This window comes from Phasianus colchicus, chromosome 1, assembly GCF_987193195.1.
Source record: "Phasianus colchicus chromosome 1, bPhaCol1.hap1.1, whole genome shotgun sequence".
Lineage (NCBI taxonomy): Eukaryota > Metazoa > Chordata > Aves > Galliformes > Phasianidae > Phasianus > Phasianus colchicus.
Genome location: NC_143436.1, coordinates 175,961,190 through 175,986,232, shown reverse-complemented (window position 1 = coordinate 175,986,232; position 25,043 = coordinate 175,961,190). Strand labels below are relative to the sequence as shown.

Genomic DNA, 25,043 nt, shown 5'->3' with positions numbered 1-25,043 from the left:
GCTAATTATACCTTATCTTCATTAATTCATTTTTATAAAGGTCAACTTCTAAAATGATGAAGCTTATTTTTCTAATAAAGTAAATTACGAAGTCGCAGATGAGATGTTTCCTGATCAAAACAATTGACTTTCTATGAAGCTGGCTAACTGAGGAATACTTGTGCACAGGCAGAAATATCGACCCACAGTTTTCCTATGGAACATCACAGATGAGATTTCAGGGGAAGCAGAAGCACTGAATTAGACAGTAGCTGCTGTAAAAAAAGTCTCTCACCTCCTCACGCTGAACACATACTAACTTTGAGTCCACAACCTCCACAGGAAACATATGATAAAGTTTTTAACTGTTCTGACATTGACACAAAATACGTAAGAACTTGTGTTGTGGAACAACAAGAGGCACAGAAATACAGGTGAAGTCCAACTACCCCATTCTCCCCAGTGCATCTGCTCTGTGTGGCAGAGATGTACAGCACAGATGCTGTATAGATGATGCATAGGCAACTCTTTCATTAACCTGTGTTACCCTGAGAGGTATGTCCTTGTTGGATAAAGGAGTCTCGTTCATAATTACTCTCCTAGATTTAAGTGTTTTAATTTAAAAACTAATTGGTATGAGTTACATTAATATATGTTTTATGTCACACAACTATTTATTTGGCACTGAGGTGTCTAACTATAATGTAGCATGTGGTTTATAATAGATGTAGAACCATAATTAACATGTTGTATAGGGTCTACCATCACCATCACCCTTACTAGAATCCTAGAATGGTTTGGGTTGGAAGAGACTTTAAAGACCATCTAGTTCCAATCCCCTGCCGTGGACAGACCAGATTGCCCAAAGCCCAATGTAGCCTGGCTTTCAACACCTCCAGGGATGGGCCAAGTCCTCTCTTCTGATCCTGACCTACAAATTTTGAAGCACTGTTATCCACTGGCCTCTCAGAAGAGCTGCATAGAGGGGTTGTTCACATAGATGGCAGCTTTCACTCCTCATCTTCCATCCAGTTTTATCCGGGAATTCTAAATGGTGCAGGACTTAAGTGATTACTTTGTTATTCTGTCCTGTTATCTACCAGCCTGTGCTCACAACTTCTGAATCTTTTCTGTTTAACAAGTAAAATGGAAAACTGGGGTGAAAGTCTGAAAGGTATTACATTCTTTGAGATGTCACAAGAATCCAGAGAGATGTAGATGAGACACTCCAATTAGTCGCACCACTAATTAATGCCATCACTAATCTCACAGTTTTACTTCAGCTTGTTATTAATTTGGAAAGATTAATGACACATGCAGTCAGACCAGCCACACAGCATGCACACAGCTCAGCACACGGATGCTCACCTCATGCACACGCACAACAGAAAACCTACAGGTGAGTGGCAGGAGGGAGAGCTGAAAGGTGGAAGGACAAGGAGAGAAGGAATGTCCACCCCTAGGAAGCCAAGGGCACCTGCTGTGCTGTTCAAGGAGCAGTTTGCTTCAGGTTGCTTTTGTTCAAGCCATTTTCCTAAAGCTGAGTAGAAGTTGGTATTTTCCCTGGTACCTCATCTCATGAGTTTTTATTTCCCAAGCCAACCATTGAGCAAGGACAACCTCCACACGACTTGTACCCTGTGTTCCCAGGCACATTCCCTTGTATTTCTGAAAACGATATAAAACACGGACGGTTTCAGACCTTTACAGGCTGGCTGCTTTCAGACACACCGTCACCTTGCCGTTATCTCACACTGCAGGCTCAAGAACCCACCTTTTCACAGTTTCCCGCTGGCTCCCGCGCTTGGCAGCGAAGGAGCGCCGCTTATCAGAGCGCCTCTCAGAAGCTCCCTTCTGAATACCGAGCAGCAGTTGCCGCACGCTTCTCCTTTTTCTGCTTCGTGATTTCATTTAACGCCTGAAACACACATCCCCGCGAGGATTTCGGTTTAAGAACTCTTTATTAGCACATTCACGGCTCAAATCCCCGATGTTTTTATTCACACTTGCGGACAGAAGCCCCACACAGCGGGGGCGGCACTCAGCCACCCCCCTCTCGGGGCCGCCAGTCCTCCCACCACGGAGCTCCGCGCGAGCGGTACAACGAAGCCGCCGTCGCCTCGCTACCAGCCCAGCCCTGGTGTCGCGTCTCCCGGCGCGGCCCGGCGGGGAGGAGCCGCCCGCCCCGCCCCGCGCAGGGATCTCCGGGCGGGGCCGTTCTGAGCGGGGCCGCCCGCATCCGCCTCCTCGTTTTCCCCTTCCCCGCCCGGCGGCGGCAGGACCCAGGTGGGAGCGGGGCGGCGCCAAGCGCGCTGAGGGAGGGCCGGGCTGACTGCGGGCTGCGGCTGCCGACCGCGAGGGAGGAGATGGGCGGAGGAGGCCGGGCTCAACTTTGACAGGAGCGAGCGAGGGAGGGAAGGCAGGCGGGCGGGCGGGCAGGAAGGCGCCGCTGCCGGGGCTGCGTTCGCCGTGCGCAGGTGAGTTTGCGAGCGGGCGGCGGGTGCGCGGTGCGCGTCCCATCCGCGTGTGGGAAGGCGGCGGGCGGCTGAGGCGTTGCCGTGCCGTGCCGTGCCGTGCCCCGCTGGTAGAGGAGGGGCGGCGGCGGCGGGGTGCGATTCCCGGCTCCGCTTCGGCTCTGCGCCGCGGCTCTCCATCCCGTCGCAGCCCGGGAGAAAGTTTGGGGGCTCCTGGCAGCGCGGCGAGGGTCCGCCTTCCCCTCGGCTCCCCGTGCGTTCTGCGGGCTCGCCCACCCCGCAGCAGCCGCCTCCTTTATTGTCTCCCCGAGCCGATCGGAGACAAAAGCCTCTCAGCCGCCGCCCCACCTGCCGCCCCTCGGCCCGTGCGGGGCCGCCGGAGGCGGGGACGGCGTGTGAGGGACAGACGTGCCCCGCTCCGCGCCGGCAAACTTATTTTTAGCTGTGTCTGCCGTCTCGGTGTGCTTAAAAATAGCTTCGTGTTTATTGAAGGAGTGGGAAATAACGCGATTCGGGAGGCCTGCGTGTGTTCGGGGTGTTTGTTTTTGTCTTTTTCTCTCCTGTGCTCGTTATTAAATAGCGCCCTTTTGGTGAGGCGCTGGTACAGGTGTCCCGTGCCGTCTTTCCGAAGGGCTGGGCCATTTGCCTACAAAAATAGCAACACCACGTGTTCGACTGTTTGCCTTTTTTCTTTCCTTCTTTTAAGGCCAATAGTTGTGTTTCAGGAAAAAATAATCGGTAGGATGAGTCTATAAGCACGGTCCAGTTAATATCCATAGGTATGCAGTGATGCTTTTACTTCTTGCACGTCTAAGGAGAGTTTATCTTAAGGTCACGCTGTAAGCACGGGAGCGAAGGTGCTCATTGCTGTGTCCTCCTCTATGGCCGGGTCTTCAGGCTGAGGTGCAAGGTCTCAGCCATGTGTATGCTTACACCTGGTCGTATAGGCACTTGGTAGCTCTTTCTGTGGGATCACCTGAGAGGTTTTGATCTGTAGTTTTCTTCTGTACTGTCATTTCTGTTTAGAAGATCTGCAGCATGTTGGCGGTGCAGGTAGGAGTGATAACTGGTAGCGCTGTTCTTTAGTTTGTACATTAATCCTTTGATTTTGTTTTAGCTACTGTGTTTCAGCTTGTGACAAAACCATTAGTTATATCAAGCCAAATAATCATGTTTGTTTATACTATTTCTGCTGATGATCTCATCGTGATTTCTCAGAAAGGAGAAGTTGGGTTTTTTGTTTTAAAGCCATTGTAAGTATACAGGAGACGTCCTACAGTGTAAATTGAAAAGTGTATATCCAATAGGGGAAGGGATTTTAAGAAACAAGCTTGTAATCGTGGGATCATAGAGTATTTTAGGTTGGAAAATCCTCTGGATGTCATCTATCCAGCCCCTCACTCATAGCAGACCCGGCTTGATCAGGTTGCTCAGGAATTGCCCTGATGAGTTTTGAGCATCTCTAGGGATGGAAATTCCATCTTCCCACTGGCTGTGGTGGTGCTAGAATTTGTCCACACTTGTGATGAATTTTTCTTTATTTAGTAGCAATTTCCCATGTTGCAATTTGTTTCTTTCCTCTTGCTCTGTCTCTGGCACCTTGTGTGCATCCATCTGCGGGTGACCGTAGCCATATGCTGTGTAGTCCTGGGAGCTAGCAGACAACAGTAATGTTTTGGACCAATGTGCTGATAGTTTCATGGTATCATACTAAGTATCATTGTTAGATTTCATACTCGTGAATTGGATATTTATTCTTTCCAAATCTGTGCTTAACATTCCCTATTTATTTGAATGTTGTTAATAGCAGATTAGTATATTAATTTAATATTCATAAAGTGAACACCTTAACATCCTTGAAGACTATTTGCTGTTTTGGTTTTTTTTTTTGTTTTTTTTTTTTTTGTAAATCTAATTAGCATCTAAGTTCATCCAGCTGTCTTTGCCCAGTTGTTTTTGCTTACCTGAATTTGAGACACTTTTCTCCCAGCTTTTCCTAGAGTCCTTCTGTCATTAACAGTGCCCTAAACCATACTGGAATGGTGTAAGAGCCCACTCATTTGAATGAAAGGAAAGCTTCCAACTATAATCTTGACTTACATTTTCTTTGAAAAGAGACGTGCTTTGAACAATGGAGTACAACCTATTATTACTAGGAAGTTGCTTTTGTACTGTATAGGCATTGTTTAATTCTCTGGAGAAGCCTCAGCTGATATTTATAATGCTGTTATGGGGTAAATGCTGTGTGTACCTTTTTTAGTTCAGTAGGAAAAACAAAAATGGTTTTAGGCTGTGCAGAACGAAAATCTCCATGCTCTCCATTGTGATACATGACTGCCAAAAGTACTTGTTTCTTAATTTGCATAAATTCTTGGATGTTGCTGGTAATATTTCAAGAGCAGGAGAATGTATCTGTAATGTGATTCATAGTGTGTCACTTCTGGACATGTCTGGGTAACGTTTCAAAACATTAGTATAATTCTGCTTAATAGCAAGCGCTTCTAAATAGCTCATACTTTTCCATTAGAGCCATATCAGATGCTAAAAGCAGTTTGAATGGCTGGCTGTGCTGAATTTGATGATATTTGAAATTGTTTGATAAATTATTTAACTCGCCTTTCCAGATAGCATCTGCCATTTTATAATGACTGTAACAACTGACAGTTAGGCTCATTGGCTTCTATTAATTCTAGTGAGCTTCTACTTCAGAGAGAAATCAAACCTGTGAAACTATTATTTTTTGGTTTGTTTTTCTTTTCAATCTACCCCTTGCAGTGCTTATACACATCTTAGATATTCGTGACATGCATAAACATCTTCTGCAGGCTGACAGGATTCTAGATATATTTGAGATTTGAATATTTACCAGTACTAATGTTTTAGGGCTTTTAAATTCATGTTTTCTGTTTCAAAAGTGGACCACTTAGTTTGTTTTTCCCCAATCTATGTGGATCTCCTGTTAGTGGGTCATTATGATAAAATAAACAAACTCCTTACATGTTCCTATTTCAGGGAGCCAGTGCAGGCTTTACTTGACTGACAGTACCTGAGAATGATCTGCATCGTTGGCGTGTCACTTTATCTTGGACTGTTTGATCAAAATCTTGGAAGGGAAGATTGTCGTATGTCTTTAAGCAGGCAGGGATAGCAGTGATTTGTATAATAAATTTCTATCTGAATTTGGATAAGAATATAAAACTGGAATACACTTGTTGGGCTCATAAGCATTCTGTATATCATAGTGTGTATAGAAGGCTGTTGCTCTCTAATTTTAGAATTATTGTTACAGGAGAGAATTCCATGATGCAGCTTGTAGTGTTTCAGCTTTATGGCCTGGAGGACTGAATATAAGAACGACTGTGCTAAATTAAACTTGGGGTCTGTGATGATGACTAACAACAGATGCTTCAGTGGGAATTGTAAGAACAAAACTGAGATAATTTGCATCTCATATTCGAGGTGAACCTGATGTTATTTACTTTAGAGTTGGCTTAAAAACCACATAGGAAAGTTTAATGTCCTTTTCAGACCTTTCTTAAGATTATGATCATTTTGAACATACTTGTTGCTGGTGTGAATGACCAATCTGTATCTGTGGTTACTTTGAGAGGCAGCAAATTTCTGCCAGTTAACTGCTGCCTTATTTGTTTTTGATGCCATACTCAGACCAAATTCACAGAATATTTTCCACTACATTGAATGATTTGTGCTAATGTAACATTTGGGGAAAATGAGATGCTTCTGCCCACATCCTTACACTTGGGGCTGCAGTGCTTCTAACACTGAACTGGGCATGAAACTGCCTGGCTTCAGGTAACTTGCCTGTGTCAGAGCAAGGTCTGGAACAGAAGCTGCTTCTCAGAGATTGCCATTATCATCAGTTTGTTGGATATTCTCAGCTTCTCCTGTAGAATGGATGGTTGATGTTTTATTTTTAATTATTATTAGGTAGAGAGCCTGCCCATGCTTTCTAATTAGGTCTTTCACTTTGGATGTGGATAACTTGTGAAGTCAGTGTTCCAACAGCTGTCCCACTAAGTGTTCAAATATTTTATATACAAACAGCATCAATAAATACATCTAAAATGGCCTGCTAACCTAAGACTTACCAGAGATGATCTCCTAAGAGATGAGAAATCATTGCTCAGAAAGAAGAGCAAAAGACTGACTTAAATGCAAAGAACCTAAAGCATTTTAGTTGTACAATTTGTTTTTGAATAATGGTCAGTTCCTGTACTGGTATCATCTCGAATGTGGGACATTTATTCAGAAATGGACTGTAAATTTTAGAGATAATGTTAAATTCCTGATGTTGGTGGAAAAACTAAGTTTTGTGCTACATGACCACGTGTTTGTGAACATGTTAAAATAGTATGTGGTAGAATGGTACCAGTCAGTATTATTCAGTAAATGCCTATGAGTTTAAGCATGGATTTCTTTGCAGTATTTCCTTATTTTTTTGACTTTTTTGAACTTTACAGTGTTTGCATACAGCCCTGTGTATAGTTCTGAAAAGTTTCAGTTTGCTGGTGGAATTCTGCAGTAGCTTCTATAGACTTCGGAGAGTCTCTGTGCTCTGTTTGAGGGCATGTATTTTTGATCTTTGATTGAGATTGCAGAGTGCTATTTGAGATGAGTGTTCCTTTGACTTCTGTGTGAGGTGGGCTGGATGTTCTGTGTTTCCTTTTTCCAGAAAAGAAGTATATAACTTCTGTATGCATACCAAACAGGCCCAGAAAGGAGCACTGTGGTTCCTGCACGAGGGTCCACCTCCCGCAGACTAGAAATCAGTAGGCTACTCAGTGTGCTAATCCACCATCTTAATTGCTTGCTAATATTTCTACCAATTTGTCATTAAAACCTGTTTTCCATGGAACACTGAGTATTTGCAACAGGTCTCATCGTTCTGTTCTGCAGCAGCTGTGGCATTTGTGCAGGCAGCCATAGCAAGAGGCTGCTGTAGGTGTCCATGTCTGTCTGTGGGAATGATGACAGAATTTCTGATGTCTGTGCAGTCAGGGGAAGCAAGAACTAAATTTAAAACTTGGATTACTGCCCCTGAAAACTGAAATTTTCTTTCCTAATATTGCCTTGGTAAAAATCGTAGATCTTATTTACTTTTTTTGATATGTTTTATTCATGCCAGCCAAGAAACCTCCGTAGATGTTTTAAGGAGATGCCTGAAAGCCTAAAGGCAAAAGTGTAGCATGTGTTCACTTTTGTACTTGAAACTCGATTCTTCAAACTTTATACTGAAAAAAATATATCTTACAAATTCCTTGTCATCTTTTTAAATGAGCTGGAACAAAGTATGGCTATGTGATAATAGGAATACTGTTGCTCAAGTCCGTAGAGTAATGGCCCATACTTCAAGGTAGAGTGCTTTATTTTATTTGAGCTACATAAGAGCACAGATAATTAGAGTGCTTTGAAAGGAGTTCACATACATGTCTCAGTCTTCGTTGTGAAATGAATGATTGTTAGGATGTGGGTTTATTTTATTTCTTGTATCATAGTCTGTGGTTTGGCTTGGAGTAGAAACTGGAAAACATCCTGACTGGACCGTGACAAGGAACACAGACTTCTAGGAATCCCCTCCAGAGCACCCCTCTCTGGTCAGACGGGAACTTTTGCATGCTATGTATGTGAGGAAGTGGAAACATTCGACAGTGTTATATAATGCTGCTGTCTTTTGAGTGAATTATTAGGTGTACTTATTTAGCTAGTAATTAGTTTTCAAATACATATTATTTGAATAATTTCTAAAAAAGAATCTTTATATCAACTAGTGGGAGACTTTGGTTAGGAACAGAGCACGTTTTTCCTCTGCAGGACTTCTGTTGTGATCATCATACGTATACCTGACAAGCTGTAGGAAAAACCCTGTATTTGGCAATGGTGAGGCCTCACCTCGAGTACTGTGTTCAGTTTTGGGGACCTTGGTACTGAAATGACATGGAGGTGCTGGAGCAGGTCCAAAGAAGGGCAACGAGGCTTGTGAAGGGCTTGGAGAATATGCCCTAAGAGGAGAGGCTGAAGGAACTGGGGCTGTTTAGTCGGGGGAAAAGGAGGCTGAGGAGAGACCTTACTGCTCTCTTCCAGTATCTGAAATTATTATATCTCGCTTACAGCAAGAATGGGGCTGGTCTCTTCTCACTGATGACAGGTGACAGGACGAGGGGAAATGGCCTCACGTTGTGCCAGGGGAGGTTTAGGTGGGATATCAGGAAAAACTTCTTTACAGAAAGGGTTGTTAAGCACTGGAATAGGCTGCCCAGGGAGGTGGTTGAGTCACCATCCCTGGATGTGTTTAAAAAACCCTTTGGATGTGGTGCTCAGGGACATGACTTAGAGGAGGCCTGTTAGAGTTAGGGTAGGATGGTTAGGTTGTGGTTGAACTTGATGATCTTTAAGACCTTTTCCAACCTGAGTGATTCTGTGATTCTATGAAAACAGCATAGCTGGGATTTACTTGATATTGAGAGTACTGGACTTCCTGCTGCTGCCCAGAGGCCATGGCTTTAGCCTCAGTATGTGCTGAGATGCCACAATGATCCTGAGGGCAATACAGGCAACAGGTAACCCACCAACCATTTTAAATGTGCTAACACAGTCGTAGTCTATTATTAAGTGGGAAAATACATACGTCACTGTTTATTAAAGTACTTCTAACAGACTTAACATCACTTATCTCCGTATCTCCTTTTTTTTTATATTGTTTTGTGATGAGCTTTGAAATGAGTTGGAAGGAAAGCTGAATATATTATCCTAATCAGAATTTGCTCTGAAATGCCCCTCTGAAATTTGCTCTGATTAGTCCTTAACCTTCAATTTGGTTATTACTAAATGGTTATTTTTAGTACCTCCAAAATTCTACATTTTATATCCACAAAAAGTTGTGTTGCTCATTTGAGATCTTCCCAGCAATGCACAATCTGAAGGAGAAGTCACATGGATGATTAAAAATTTTCATTAGACAATCCTTATTAGAAGATTTAGAATAAAAAGTAGTAACACCTGCATCTTTTATACTTTATTTGCCAGTTCCTTCCTCTTCCTGATTAATTGTGGTCGATATTAACAGCAGACATGTTATCCTATGAGGTCTGGTGCAAATAAAGTTCAGTTTCTTAGGAATTTTTATCTTATGGTTCATCTGATGATGATGGTGAAATGTCTCTCCATGAGACTTAGTTAATGTGTAACGTGATGTGAGCCTGTACTCCAGCCCGTGTCACAGCTGTGGCACACACCGGAGCTGTCCCTCAGAAGCAGTTCTTTCCTCGGCTGTTTCCATGGAGCACATAGTAAGTTATCTGCCTCTCAGGTCACTGCTCTAGCAAAAATGGGTAATGCTTCCCAAGCAGTTGAGAACTATTGGGAGGGGAAGAGAGAGACATGTTTGCGGACCCCGTGATCACATAAGCTTCTTAGCTTTAGCAGAACAGACCTGAATTCTGCATTTCAATTACTGTGCAACTCTTGGGCTCTAATGCTCTCTATAAGAATATAAATCTCAAAAAATAAAATTGTTTGTTCATGAGAAGTGCAAAATGTTCTGAAAACATAGTATTTCTTGGAATGCCTGTTATCAACAGGGAATTACTAGAAGCACCAGCCTATTTTTTTTTTTTTTTTTAATATGGGTCAGATATTTCATTAATGATTTTTTTTTCAGAAGTTGTAAGTTTTCATTATTAATTTGAAAGCTATAATGAGTGTGTATCTTGCAGCTTAATACCCTTATCCTGAAAATCTAAGCAAGAGTTTGTACTAGGGGTGCAGTCTTGCATGTGGGATTAGGCATCTGTTGGAATGAATAGCTTTAACATTGCAGATATGAAGTTCCTGCAGTTTATTAAAAATATATGTGGAGTCACGTACCTCAACACAGTGTTTGACTCCCTTCAAGTAAGAATGATTTTTATGAAATATTATTTTAGTTCAGGGCTGCTGCAGTGTCATTTAATCAATTTTGCCTGGAAGTCTTATTACACAAGTCATCTTGAAATTAATCCGTACCATGCAAATAGGATAATGACTTTTATTTCTTATTGGGTGATTTCCTATTTCTTTTAATTTCAGAAAGGATAATAGAAAACTATTTTCTGTCTATAATGATTAATTACAGCTAAATCTTGCGGCACCCAGAAGTGTGTTATGGGTAAGTGCTGTCCTCAACAGTTTAGTCTTACACTATGTACAGGAGATGAGAAGGAAAGCAAAATCCAGAAGAGAAATAAAAAAAAAAAAGAAAGGTAAAGATTGAAAAGATAAATGACATAAATTAGGGAAAACCGATGTGAAGGCATTTAGTGGTGGCAGTAATAAGAACTAGATGTAAAAGAAGGATAATAAAGAATGAAGGAGGGGAAAACTGACATTTCAGGGAGGTGAGAAATGGGCACAGATAAAGCCTCTTGAAAATTGGTAGTATTCCGAATGAAGTATGGTGTACAGGTCTGCATCTGTTCATTTTAATATGTTCTTCCAAAGAATGCATTTTTCTAACTCATGTCAAACTGACTTTTGGGAATCAAGTCTTACCTTTCATTATGTGATTTGGTAGTTGTAACCGATTTGCTGTTTTTAACCATGTAGGGACAATGGTGGAAAGTGGAACAAGGTCCTTCTGTCACCTCATACACTCAGGAAAGTCATGCTGCAGTGACACTGCTTCCACAATCTAAGTATGGCAAGTAAATGGATTATGGCCATTATACAGCAGTTTCATGAGAACATAAGCAGGTGCCCTTCAGTACAAAAATAGTTCAGTATTGCTCTTGACGTTAGCAAGCACTTGAGTAACTGCATCTCAGAAGGTAAAACACATCATTTATTTCCATTTTCTTGTATACATCCAGTATCTTGTATACGAGGTGGCAAACACTGCCATTATAAAAAGGAAGAGAGGACATCTGCCTGTATATTTAGCCCTTACTGCTGTCCTTGGGATCACATGGACTGTTAGGAAGGTGAGGACCTCCTGGAGTCACTACTGGGGAGCAGAGAGGAGCAGGCAGGAGAGGACCAGTCAGGCCAGGAGACTGCAGAGTGTGGGTTGGCCTCCAGCTGGGAGCAGCGCCCTGCAGCCACGTTTGCAGGGCAGGGACCAACCTGGCCATGCTGTGGAGCAGGTCTGTCCCAGAGAATGGACTCAGATCCACAGGCAGCTGTGCAGTGAGCAGTATGGGGCAGCTGTGTTTAGGGCTTGGGCTTGCTTCTTGTTCTGCCTTGTATTTACCTATGCAGACATAACTCAAAACCAATGTTTTCTTTGGGGAGCTATAGCTGCAGATGGTTACTCAAATACAAATTTGTTACTGCTGCTATTTAGAAGCAGCAGTTCTCAATGATTTGATAGTCCCTAGAGGGAGACTGTGGAGATTTTTTTTCCTAGGTAACCACTGAAGTTTGCTGGGTTGAAAATAAGGTCCGGTAGAAAAGAGTTCCTGTGTGGACCTCATGGTTACAGGTTAGATTTGATTCTGAGCTTTTTAAATGGAGTCAACAGTAACAAACCAGCTTGGATTCTTCTTGTGTGCAGTTGTATTGCTAAGGATTCCTGGTTTTGTTCTTTAATAAAAGCACAACTTCAGAGACTGAAGGCTGTGGTTTGGGGATTTCTCTCCCCTTCATGTAAAATCAAATTGGGGAAACAAAACAGGATTGTTCATCTGGAGTCTGCTTTAGGTTTCAGCTATAAATGCTGGTGCAATTTATGCTAATGAAAGGCCATAATGAACAGTTAAGACTGTTCATCTTGTTCTATCTTATCTCTGATAGGATGATGTAGAACACTTGGTGTAAATGCGGGTATTTAATATGGTGACATCATTAGTTGTTGCCAGCTCTCATTGCTGTTTTGTGGGGTTTTTTGGGGTGAATTAACGACTTAAATTTATAAGCATATTTAAAAATAAATAATTAATTTGCATAAGAAAGTTATAAAAATAGAAAAAGTCGAGATTCCTTTAGTTCCTACCGCCACATTTGTCAGTGGAGGGAGACATACTGTGGGAATGGAACGTTGCTGTTCTGCCTTTTTTTTCATTGTCTTCAAAGTTGTTTTTTTAACGCTTTTTTTTTTTTTTTCTCCTGTTGCAGTGTTCTTTATTTTCCCTTGAAAGCATTACTTTAGAGTCTTTTCTCCCTTATAACACTGGCCTAGCAATTCACATGCTAATAACGCATTTGGAGGTATATAGTAGGAGTATCTATGTTCCTACCAGTCACAAATGAAACTCTGTTCTTGAACAGCCTGATTACATTCCCCATCCCTTGGGAGGATCTGTGTGCTGCCTGCAGGACTCCGGAACAACTTGTGAGGGCTGGAAGTACCCACTGGCACTTAGGTCACTGCATCCAGCTGAGAAACAGCAGCGTTCGTATGAAGTCTGAAGCAGTCTGTAGTATTATGACTCTGCTTCTAATTTCTGCTACTATTAGAAGGTAACAGAAAGGAAGAAAGAAAGAAATGGCTGAGCTGGTTTTCGGTTCTTTTGAAAGGTTTAAATAAATTGCACAGGTTGGTGTTTCTTTTTCCCTTAGGAGGTGAGCAGATAGATCCTTAATGTGCCACATAAGCTGTATTCAAGCATAAGCCTGTTCTTCTATACAATTTTTAAGACTGTGGAATTCTTACAGTAGCAATTGTAGTAGCTTAAAATGGTAGATAACATTTTACTACATCATAAAAATTGTGCTTGTGAAAAGATTCAGGAGGCAGTAATTACACTGTTAGCTATTAATAGTGGTACAGATAACTGTACCACAGATGCTGTGCTGGATAAAAAGTGAGCGTCCGTTGGGGGAAAAAAAAGATATGCTTGCAGATTGTGTATTTGCTTACTGAAAATGACGAAAGATTCTGAAGAAGTTAACATTGTGTGAGGTACAGTGCTGACATACATTAGGAGGTACTTCAACGGAGGGAATGGAAGAAAGTGCACATTGTTGAGACTTCAAAGTAAACATTCCTCTGTGTTGCTGGCTTAATAGATGATACAAGCCTCCAAGTGTTTTGTTTTTTCTTTCCTGATCTGCCCATATGAGTTAATTGTCAGCAAAGATTGGAATATGTGTGCTTATGTACAGCCATTTGCTATCCAGAAATAGAAGGCAGTGTGTGACAACAATGATCTGTAGATTTTGGAACACCTTCCATATAAAGCAAGATTGAGAAGATAGGCAGTTTCAAACTTTTTCCACTTTGAACTATATGCAGAAGCTGGCCTTTATTGTTTCTCCTGTCTTTCCATTCTAATGGATGAGTGAAGTGTGTAATGAGGTCAAAAAAGCTCAAATATGTAAGAAGCTCTTTTTTCATGATGTGTAATTAGTTTGGGATTAACTGACAGAAATATGCGAGTGACAAGGGGATGCTGGTATTTCTCCAACAAACGTTTAGGTGCTTAAGTGTAATCTGTGTATGTAACGCAAAAATTACTTGACTGTTTTTCAAGTCATTTCGGCTGTAGATCCCTGTGCTTCAGAATATAAGCAAATAAGATGGAGCAACTGAAAGCACACGTTTCCAATCAGAACTGTCCACCACAGAATTTCTTGCACCTTCTGTCAAACCATCTGCTACAGGCTAATGAGTAGCCAGCACACTGCATTAGATGAAGCACTAATGTGAGCTGTTCTGATGGCTCCCATGTCCCTGCCAGTGGGAACCCTGTGGTTATTGAAGCATAGAGAGATATTTTTGAGGGCTGAGTGGCATAGCGTTCTTGCTATGAGTTGCCACACTGACAGACACTTTTGAAAGGTGAACATCGTGGATACCTCTGCCAGATGCCCATGGGAAGTGATGACTGAATGGAGCGTAGTGCCCCATTTGCATCATTCCATACGTCATACATCATGCTGCAGTACGCGTAGCAGTTTCTGGTGCTGGAGCAAAACAGTTTCACTTTGGGACGTACCTTAGATCTCCAGTCTCTGAAGAGGCACCACCATCCCCTCTTAGCATTTCTTCTGCCATGACTCTGAACATGATGCCACACATGTTTTTGCTGCTTGGTGGCAGACACAAATGTATCTGAAGCTGTATAAAGATCAGCTGAGGAGGTATTTTCCTTCCCCATACTATGACCTTTTAAAGAATTCGTAAGTATGCTTTGTAGAAGCATTTTGAGAGCGGCAGTTTTAATTTGTATTTTAATGGTTTTGCACTATTCAGGGTTAAAAAAGGTTAATGGTGCTATCTGTTCACATTTTAGTGATTTCTGTGCCTTTTGCTGAAGTATGAGCTGCTGGTAATCATCAGAGAGCCACTACCAACACAGGTAGGGTGGAGGTGAAAGGTGTCCCAGTTTGTCACCACAAAGACTTACTGCTTGTGGGCTTCCCATCTCTATGCTTGCTTGTGAGGGAAGCAGAAGAGCAGGGACACAAAGTTTCATGTGCAGTGTGGTATTCTGGTGTGTTGGAATCTGCTGTTAAATTACATTTTTTTCTTCATTACACACTAATATCATAGAATTATTTGAATTGGAAGGGATCTTTAAAGGGCATCTAGTCCTGCACTAAACTGGGACGTTTATCTGGTGTGTCAGAGCCACATCCAGCCTGACCTTGAGCGTCCAGAGAAGGGGCACCCACCACCTCTCTGGGCAACCTGTGCCAGTGCCTCACCACACTTACTGAAGGGAACTTTTTTTCTTATATCCGATCTAACTCTCCTCTCTTCTAGTTTGAAACCATTTCCCCTTATCCTATCACAAGGGGCCCGGCTGTCCCCATCTTTCCCATAGCCCTCCTTCAGATACTTGGATTATCATTATTGGCATTTTGTGTGTAGCTCCAACAATGCATTTTTTTGTTTTGTTTGATTGCAGTTTTTTATAAAAGGTTGTAGAGTGAGCATACAAAGGTGCTCCTTCACACAGATGTACTTGCTTTACTGGCAACAGTTCTGATGGCTTAACATTTTATTGCAAAATCATCCATAACTTGTCATGTGCCACTGCAAGTACAGCCACTGAGTCCAAACTGTTGGTGTATGGTCACATTGGAACTGTGTGTTAGCATCTACATGCGTTGTTAATGAGCAGCCTTGGGGGCTAATTAATTTATTTCACAATCTCATATTCAGCCTATTGTATTTGATGTATTTAATGAATTTTGCTAATATAGTAGGTTGTACATGAATCTAGCAGAATTTGAAAAAAGAACTAGGAGTGTTATTGATAGAGCGACCTATTTCAGTCCTTGCCTTTTGCCCTAATGTGAGTGACTTAATGTTTTTGGCATGCCTGCCTTCAACAAGCTGACCAGGTGAGCCTGCATGACTCTGAAATAAGGCAAGAGCTGTGGCAGCTCATTCGTCATCCTTGAATTCCCATAGGTGAGCATAAATCCAAGGAAGTTAAAGGTAGGTTTGGAGACTTTTAATTAGTGTTGCTGTGTTATGATTTCCATTTCTGAACCAAAAAAAGCTTCTGATATATGTGTAAATCATGACTTATATTCTTTTATTTGTGGGGGTGTCAGTTATACCCTGAAGTTAGTTATTAACCACGGGTATTTTGATGATGAATTAGTGTGTAATGTATCGCATAATGTAATTCTGTAGGGAGTCTGCTTAATTTTTACATAAAATACAGGCCAATGATCTGAGACTGATTGTTCAAACTTCTTTTTTTTCCCTCTCTGCCTGTTTATTTGCCAGTTTAAGATACTTAAAAAGCATAAGAGCATCCAGGAGCATGTCCAAATTGCTTCAGTAGTTTGAGGTAAACAGGTGTTAAGGACAGAAAAGCTACTTAAGAACATAACAAGACAATGTGAAGTGTAATTTAACTGCTTTGAGACCCATGTCTTCCTCAGCTGACACTAGGGGACTGTGACACACTGCCACCTGTGAAGCAGCACTGGGTAAGTGTCTGTTTGTGGGCAACAGCATCAAGCCTATTCTGGTACAGTAGAGGCTCTAGAACTGTTGTAATATACCTAAGCAAAGCATCCTATTAATTTCTGCAATAAGTCCTCTGATATTATGAAGAAAATATGGAAGTCAGAAATGTTACAGCATTAGATGCCTTTAGTCAGACTAGAAGTGTAATTAAATGGAATTTTAAGATAAAGGCTGCTGTACTGTAATTCTTTTAAATTTGTCTGCATCTCCAGTGTGACTGGAAGGAGCGATCCCATTCAACATAACTGAGTGCATTAGACTTTAACAGCCAAGTTGGGCTCAATCCAGTCTACAATGTAACAAGTAATCTTTTAGATAAAAAGCATCTTAAAACTTGGAATGTCATATCTGTTTTTAAATAGGTAGTTCTGCAGTTTTTAATTAAGTTAGAATTATTTTATTCTTATTTAACTTCCATTCCACCTCCGTGGTCAGAATCTAGAAGTACTGCATCCAGTTATGGTCTGGCCTTTCTTCTCTGTGTTTTGATGTATATTGTGGCAGGACAAAAAGGTGGTTAGTTGGTTGGTGATGTTTTGTTTTGTTAAATTGTGTAGATAAACTCCCTCTAGCTTGCTTTGCTTGACCTCAAACTTGTAAATATCAGCTATAGAACATTGCTCTACAATTTAAACAAATGAATGCCAGTAATAAGTCTTTGTTGTGCTGTGTATGATTCAGAAAGCCTAACACATTTTGTTGCTGGTCAGATGGAAAAATGTTAAATGAGAAAAAAATCCTTTCTGGTGTGGTCTTGTATAATATTCATCATAAGAGTCTGACTGCTTAAAAAGATTGTTGAGGCTAGTGGGTAACAAACAGGTAACAAATGGCCTTTTTTACATAACAACATCAAATCTCCAAGTTTGGTCAAGGAAAGATTTTTCAAGTGGCAGTTGCTTTATTTTCTATTATTTTGAGTAAGTGTTTTACTCTCTAGAGAAGTATTTTCAATCTAAGTATTATAACAAGGTCTCATTTTCAACATGCTCCTAGTTTTCAGTACTTCCAGCAGAAATTTGTTAGCATTATCAGTTAAATTACAGTGCTAAAGTATAATTTGTGCAGGTGACCTAACACTGTTCTCCTTTTGGATCAAAGTTGATTTGGAATTTTAAATAATTGTAATTTAAACAATTGGAAGTTCATGCTCTGAAACCATAAGTCTTCATTTTATGCTATAAAATTCAATTATTGGATTATGTATTTTAGCAGTATCATATTTCAAGTGGTGTTCATGTCTTGTATTTAGGAAAGTGATAGATTTTGAGGAAGAAAACTTTTGGCTCTTTACAGAATCCACCTTACGACTGGTACCAAATGCTGAGAGCAGCTGTGGATGGAGGGGCTGCACAGAGCATTCATGCAAAGAGGACAGCACGTGCAGAAGTGCTAATGGGAGAGCAACAGTCCTTTTAGTAGTTCTATCAATAAACATACACCTGTGTTATATGCAGAAGTGTCTTGGGAGGCCTCTTCACATTAATACATCACGACCAAGTGAAGTTCTTTCTCCCCTATGTGAAGCTCTTCATGTGTGAATCTTCTCTGTGGTCTTTTTGCTGGCTGAACTTGGCTGGTTGCAGGACAGACTCCTCAAAGCACTGCAGCAATAGTCAAGGACTGTTTTGTTCGACTTTGTTGAAATAATTATAAATTATACTAACTTCAGCAAGAAGAGGCCCATGAATCACTTACCGCTTACTGGTTCTGTAATCTACATTCCTGCATGGTGTAAATTGTGTGGTGCAAATTGCAGGGTGGTCAGAACTGGCAGGTATACTGAATGATCACAGGAGCTTTCTAGTGTATTTATGGAGAAGCTCCTCCTGGGAAGAGCTCAGGATCACACTGTTCTGCTCTGAGGAGATCACTGAAGCTTTGTGTTCAAGCCCGAGGAAAAGAACCTGAAGCACCTGCAGCTGCAGTACGTTCAGCTGAAGGGAGCTGTGAGTACACTCCTGCTGTCCTCCTTTGCTGGCCGGGCAGCTTCTGTGTGCAGAGGGAAGTGCCAGTAGTTTGATATGCGTGAATGGAATATTATGGTTAACTGAGTACATTGTGAGTGTATGGATTACTGGGGCTGACTCAGTGTGATATGGAGATATGATGACCTTGCCATTGATGGATAGGAAAAAGTTTTTTTTTTTTTTAAGTATTTTACAAATGACTTTTTGTTTTGGTGGTATCTGAAGCTGCTTTTTTTTAGGCCATACATTAACATCAGCATTTACTGAGAGCTTAAGATACAGTACTTCCAGTGTTTGAGCCTGATTGTCAGGGATCAGCAGGATGTAGTTGCCCTCCCAGTGAAAGTGAGCCAGCAGCTGGTGATGCCAACAATGAGCATAATCCCATCCCACCCTAGTAAGGAGAGTGTAATGTGGTGGCAGTATCCAGGGGCAGCCAGTAAGACCAGTTTCATACAGTTACAGAATGGCTGTGGGGGGGAAGGAACCTCTGGAGGCCACTTGGCCCAAGCCTGCTGCAGCATAGACGCCCCGAGCAGGGTGCCCAGAGCCATGTCTGGCTTTCAGAGAACTCCAAGGAGGAGACTTCACAGCCTCTGGGCAGCTTGTGCCAGTGGTCCACCACCTGCACAGCACAGAAATGCTCCTAGTGTTCAGAGGGAACCTCCTGTGTGCCAGTGCTGGCACAGTCTACTGGGTAGAGCCTCTTGGCATATAAATACAACCATGCTATCTGTGGACACTGATGAGATCCCCCTGAGCCTCTTCTTCTCCAGGCTGAGCACTCCCAGCTCTCTCAGGCTGTCCTGACAGGAGAGGTACTCCAGGCCTTTCATCATCTTGGTGGCCCTCTGTTGGACTCCAGTCTGTCCAGGTTTCTCATGTACTGGGGGGCCCAGAACTGGCCTCAGCACTCCAAGTGTAGCCAAGTGTAGAGGGGAAGGATCCACCTCCCTTGACCTGCTAACCTTACTTTGACTAACACAGCTAAGAATACTATGAGCCTTCCTAGCAGGAAGGGCACATTGCTGAGGTATGTCCAGCTTGGTGTCCAGTTTGCCAGGCAGGTCTGTCTGTAGTCATGAAGGCCCAAGATGAAGCCAGTGGGTCAGTGAGCAGACATGGCTAGGCCACATGCACACTCAGACAGGGACCACAGGCTCAGCGCAGTACCCAGGGAAAAGAGGGAAACCCTTAAGAAGATTTTTCGTAAATCTTTCCCAGCAGCTTTTCTCACAGCTCTCTGCATTGCAGAGAATCTGCCCTTGAGCACAGCCACACAGCCACCTAATTCCTGGGAAAGGAGGAAGAGAAGGTGCTCAGAGCCTTAATGCTGACCTTTCAATACCATTTTTGTATCTGGAGGAGATAGATTCAGTCAGTTGTGCTTTCTTGTGTTGTTGTCTTAAACATACTCCCTGACAGCAGTGAGGCTCTAAAAATATGATCAAGTTTCTAATTGAATTTGCATCACAGTTTCCCCTATTCTATTTTTATTTTGTTTTATGTTACATTTACTTATACCTTATTTACACTGAGGTGGGGGAGAAGATGACAGATCCCTGTGTGATTCCACAAGTGAGGGCTCTGGATGAAAGAGCAGCACAAAGAAACCACCACACCATGCTCAGCTCCATTGCAGAAGGATAGCTGACAGCCATTCAGTACAAGCCTGGTAATTCCTGCTTTCAAGAGACAGGAGGCCACTGGTGAGCAGGGCAGACCAAAAGGAAGGGTTCACCAATGCTTACAGATTTGTCAAGGACAACGGAGTCTTAGCCAAGCGTGAACAACTAAGAGTTTTTCTTTCTAGGCAATATCCATCCTCCTGTGCCGTCCCAAAATTTCTTATTTGTGCAGTTTTTGTGGTGTGATAGTTCCTTCAGGAAAATGAATTGCACCTTTTTCACTTTCATCCGGCGTGAGGTTAATTATTCTTCAAGGGAACGTATCACATAGTTCATTATTCTAAAAAAGAATGATGAGAGAATGATATTAAGGACTGGGAAAGGCTATTGCTTCCATGCTGGCAATATTACAGATAGATTTTTACATATTAAAGAAACGTTAGAAATTGCTGCCAGGATCAAAATTAATGATATGCTCAAAAGCACAGCTTGATTGGTGCTCCCTAGAGACCCAGTCTAAGAGTGGGAAAAAAGAAAATATTGTTTTGCTTCACAAGTTGAAGGCAGGAATGGTGTAATGTTAAAGCATTAAGGATTTGTCTTATGGATTAATAAGTAATTAAAAAAAAAAAAGCCTCACAAATTGAGATGTATGAAAATGAAGTGTGACTGTGTAACAGAATGGAAAAAAAGGAGGTGAAGATGAATAGGATCAAGAGTACTGGTGAAATACAGGCAGAAAAAGACAATGAAGAAAAAGAGAACTAGAAAGAAAGGAGGGAGGCAGAAAAACTCACAGGAAAAAAGAAACAGGTGGACTGAAAAGCTGCTAGAAAAATATTTATTTTGAGAAGATGGAAAATGATATATGTAGCAATGGCAGTACATATGAAGAAGGGGAAAGAAAACAATCAAATGAACGTTGTCTTCTGTAAGTTTTATAGCACCAAGAAGGCTGGCAGACGTGAACACGTTTTTGGTTCAGTTACTTACTGAAAACAAGTGATTTGATTCTAAACCTTAATAGGAGTTTTAAAATGTCTGGTCTTTGAAAGATGGACTGTGTAAGGAGCTTAGAGTAAGTATTGCCTCAGGTCATTACATTGACACCTTTTACATTCTCAGTTTCCTGGTGGTGATTCAGAGCTATATATTTATGCTTAGTAAGAAAAGCAGGAACTGGCTTCGTTTTAGAAAAGTTATCCTCTTGTGTTGCTAAGCAAATGGAGGCATACTGTTATCCTGCAAACTCCACGGTTCATGGTGCAACAAAACAGACACTGTTCATGTCTACATTTGTGCTGTAATAAGTAGAATGCCAAGTAATCCAACAGCTAAATCTAATACTAGTTTACAGATTCACTGATTAAGGCAAGGAAATGAAGAATAGTGTTACCATGGTGAAGTCTATACGATAAAGCACAAGAAGAACAAGCTAGTGAATAATTGATATGTGTCTAAGATTAGAAACGATCATTTACAGTGTGCTCTCTGATATTCATGCATGGTTTTTACTTTAAAAAACCTCAGAGAAATGAGTTAGTGTTAGAATGTGGTAGGGTTTTGTGTAAACTTTTAACCAAAGCACCAGTGGCTCTTATGTAAGAATACCCAAATGTGCAGTGCAGTACTCAGAGTGCTCAAGCATAAATCAAAAATCTTATAACATTGGTATGTATTTGGCCAGGCTGCATGTATTACTGTATTAAGTTAAAATATCACAGAAATAAATAACTGTATGTCATAGAACTGAGTAAGACAGGTGGCAACCTTGTGCCTGTGTCCTTAGCTTCTCATTTTATCTTAAAAAAAAATAGTTCTTAGTTTAATCTTAGATTGCTACAGAAAAAGATTCAAATAAGGTGTCCTAGGCCATCCTGAATTAAAGAACAGTGTGTGTAAGCATCCTGATAAAAGACACACTGTGTTAACAGGGATAAAAATCTGCCTGCTGTGGCTGAAGGTTTTTATCTCTGATGCAAAGTAAGAGAAAGTTATTTTCTGGCATAAACGCTGTAGATCTTCTGGAGCAAAGAACTGAAGGCATCATGACTTTATAAACAGTTTTGCTTAATAAATATGTCATTTATTTTTGTAAATGTCATGATTGAAGTCAATGAACTTACACTGAGTTCAAAATACAGCCTCGCTGTCCTGTAGCAAACTTCTCGTAAGTTCCTTTTCAGCAGTTCCAGTAGCAAGAGCTATTTTTCATTATTAAGTAGTCCCATTAAAATAAAATATATGCATTTGGCTTGCAGGCAAGAGTGTTGAAGTTCTTAGTTGTGTTTTTCTGCTTGCAAGTTGAGTGCAATTATTCAAGAAAAAAATGGACTAATGTGAAATAATCTTGCTTAATTTCAGATATGTTTGTTTTCACTGTTTTAATGCGTTAACTTTGCAAACAAACTTATTATAAAGACCCCATTAAAGCAAACTCCTCTTCATGTTTCCTAGAGCATGTTATAATCAGGTTATGACCATGTATTTACAGCTTAAAAAATGAGTGCATACAGTGTGTATCTCAAAATCTTCTTGGGACATGGCTTACTGAGGATATTGGTGGTGGGCAGACAGTTGGACCAGATGATCTTGGAGGTCTTGGTGATTCTGTGATCTTCCTTTAGAGATTAATTGCTTCTAAACTAGGATGTTCTAAGAAGGAGTTAATGCTACCAAACAACAGGGGACAGAACTGTGAGATGCCTTACAGAAAAGGATGGTGAATATCTGCACCATGTTTAATTGCAGATAATTTACTACCCAGTATAAATATGGAATGGCACGTAACACATAAGAAAAAGTTTAGATTTGTAATGCTCAATAAAGTTGTTTCCTGTGTTCCTTAAGTACTTCTCAAGATGCCCGTATATACTTGCTGCACATCTTTCTGCTTCAAAATAAGCAAGCTCCCATTAGGGAGTATAATGAATCAGCACATGAAAGCTAGAAGGAAAAGGATGACTTGTTCTTAAGCACAATAGGAATAGGGAATCATAGGAATACTGCGTATGTATAAAAGTCATCAAAAATGTTGTCAGCTGGTTTGAACCATGCCTAAATATCCTTATTTCCCATCGGTAACATACATAAATATTGAATTTTCAGAACTGATTTTTGTTGTCTGTCAGAGAACTTAATCAAATGTAAAACTTGACTTGGGTGTTTTTGGAGTTAGACTATGGTTTGTATAGATGGAACTGTATCCTAAGCCTGTGTGTTTTGTCAGAGGCTTCAGTGTCAGAGCAGATCTGGACCCTGCCCTGACCACCAGGGATTGCTGAGGCCTTTTTCCCATCCCCCAGGGCTGCCCTGCAGCAAGGGGGTACCTCCATGACTCTCCATCCCTCGGCAGCCATCTGTGCCCACTGCTGAGCAAAGGTTGTGGGCTGGGCCTCACTCTGTGGGACAGAGTCATTCCCTCTGGGGACAGTGAAGAGGACCCAGGGCAGACTCTGAGGTACCAAAAATCGAGAGTCATGGTTTTGCTTTAGAAAAGAACTCCTACTCTTGGATGTGTGCTTTGCAGACAAGTCAGTCAGCGACTGTTGTTCTGTTGTCAGGGTCTCCGTATTTATAGCGGTTGGCAGGGAGGTGGCTTGTGACATAAGGGTATGATGATGGGACCCTAAGAATGTCCCATGACAACCAAAACATGGCTATGTTGCGTGAGGGGAGGCCATAGCCTGACAGTTGCTGTACTTGTCACCAGAGGGATTCTGCCGGGTTCCATTTTAGGGCCAGTTCTTTTTGATATTTTCATCAGTGACTCCAGTAAAGATCTGGAAGTTGTATTAAGTTAATTTGTAGATGATATTAATTTGGAGGAGTGTTGATTTCCTTGAGGGCAGAGAGACTTTGCACCAAGATCAGGACAAATTTGAGGATAGTCACCATCCCTGGGCACCTCCCTGGGCAGCCCATTCCAGTGCCTGACCACTCTTTCAGAAAAGCAGTATTTCCTAACGTCCAGCATAAATCTCCCCTGGCGCAGCTTGAAACCATTCCCTCTAGTCCTATCACCAGTTACACGAGAGAAGAGGCCGACCCCCAGCTCGCTACAACCTCCCTTCAGGTAGTTATAGAGAGCAATAAGGTCTGCCCTGAGCCTCCTCTTCTCCAGACTGAACAATCCCAGCTCCTTCAGCTGCTCCTTGTAAGGCCTGTGCTCCAGACCCCTCACCAGCATTGTTGCCCTTTTCTGGACACGTTCCAGGGCCTCAATGTCTTTCTTGAAGTGAGGGGCCCAAAACTGTACGCAGTACTGGAGGTGTGGCCTCCAGTGCTGAGTACAGGTGGAAGAAGCACAAGTGCTGGGTTCTGCACCTCTGTTGGGGAAGCCCTGGCTCAGTGTACAGACTGGGGGGCGAGGGGCTGGAGAGCAGCCCTGCCAAAGGGGGTTTGGGTGTTCTAGTTAGTGGCAAATTGAGTTGGCAGTGCACCCTGGCAGACAGAAGGGCCAACCATACCCTGGGTGTGTCAGGCCCAGCACTGCTGAGCAAGGGAAGTAGTTGTCCTGCTCTGCGCTGTGCTGTGCGGTCTCATCTCCATCATGGAGTGCAGGTTATGGTGCCACAATGTAAGACGGCCATAAAGCCATTAGTGTCCAAAGGAGGGCTGCAAAGGTGGGGAAGTGTCTGAGTGCGTGGTGTGTGAGGAGCAGCTGGGGCCCCTGGTGTGCTCAGCCCAGAGCAGAACAGGCTGAGGGGAGGCCTGATGGCGGCTGCAGCTCCTCACAGGGAGCGGAGGGCAGCGCTGAGCTCTGCTCTGTGTGACAGCGACAGGGCCCGAGGGAACGGCATGGAGCTGCGGCAGGGGAGGGCAGCTGGGGGTGAGGGAAAGGGTCTGCACCACAGGGCGGTGGGCATGGAACAGCCTGCACAGGGCTGTGGGCACGGCCCTGACCTTGGGTTTGGGTGATCCTTTGTAGAGCCGAGGGTTGGACTCGATGATCCTTGTGGGTCCGTTCCAACTCAGGATATTGTGTGATTCTGTGATCAAGAGCTTTGCTTAGTATTAATGCTTTTGAGAAAAGGATGTTGGTGGAGATAGATGTTCATTTGGTTTT

At 42.2% G+C, this 25,043-nt stretch overlaps 1 protein-coding gene across 10 annotated transcripts in view; it reads left to right on the top strand.

Moving 5' to 3' along the window:
• Nucleotides 1-2,148: 2,148 nt before the first annotated feature.
• Nucleotides 2,149-25,043, top strand: part of FRY (FRY microtubule binding protein) — a 244,342-nt gene continuing 221,447 nt past the window's right edge. Inside the window, exons 1-4 of one of the 10 annotated variants that reach the window (XM_090133320.1) lie at nt 2,149-2,265; nt 16,132-16,195; nt 16,290-16,337; nt 17,674-18,326. The gene's annotated coding sequence lies outside the window, so the exon portion shown is untranslated. The other 9 variants (XM_090133322.1, XM_090133318.1, XM_090133319.1 and 6 more) reach the window with 9 other exon arrangements.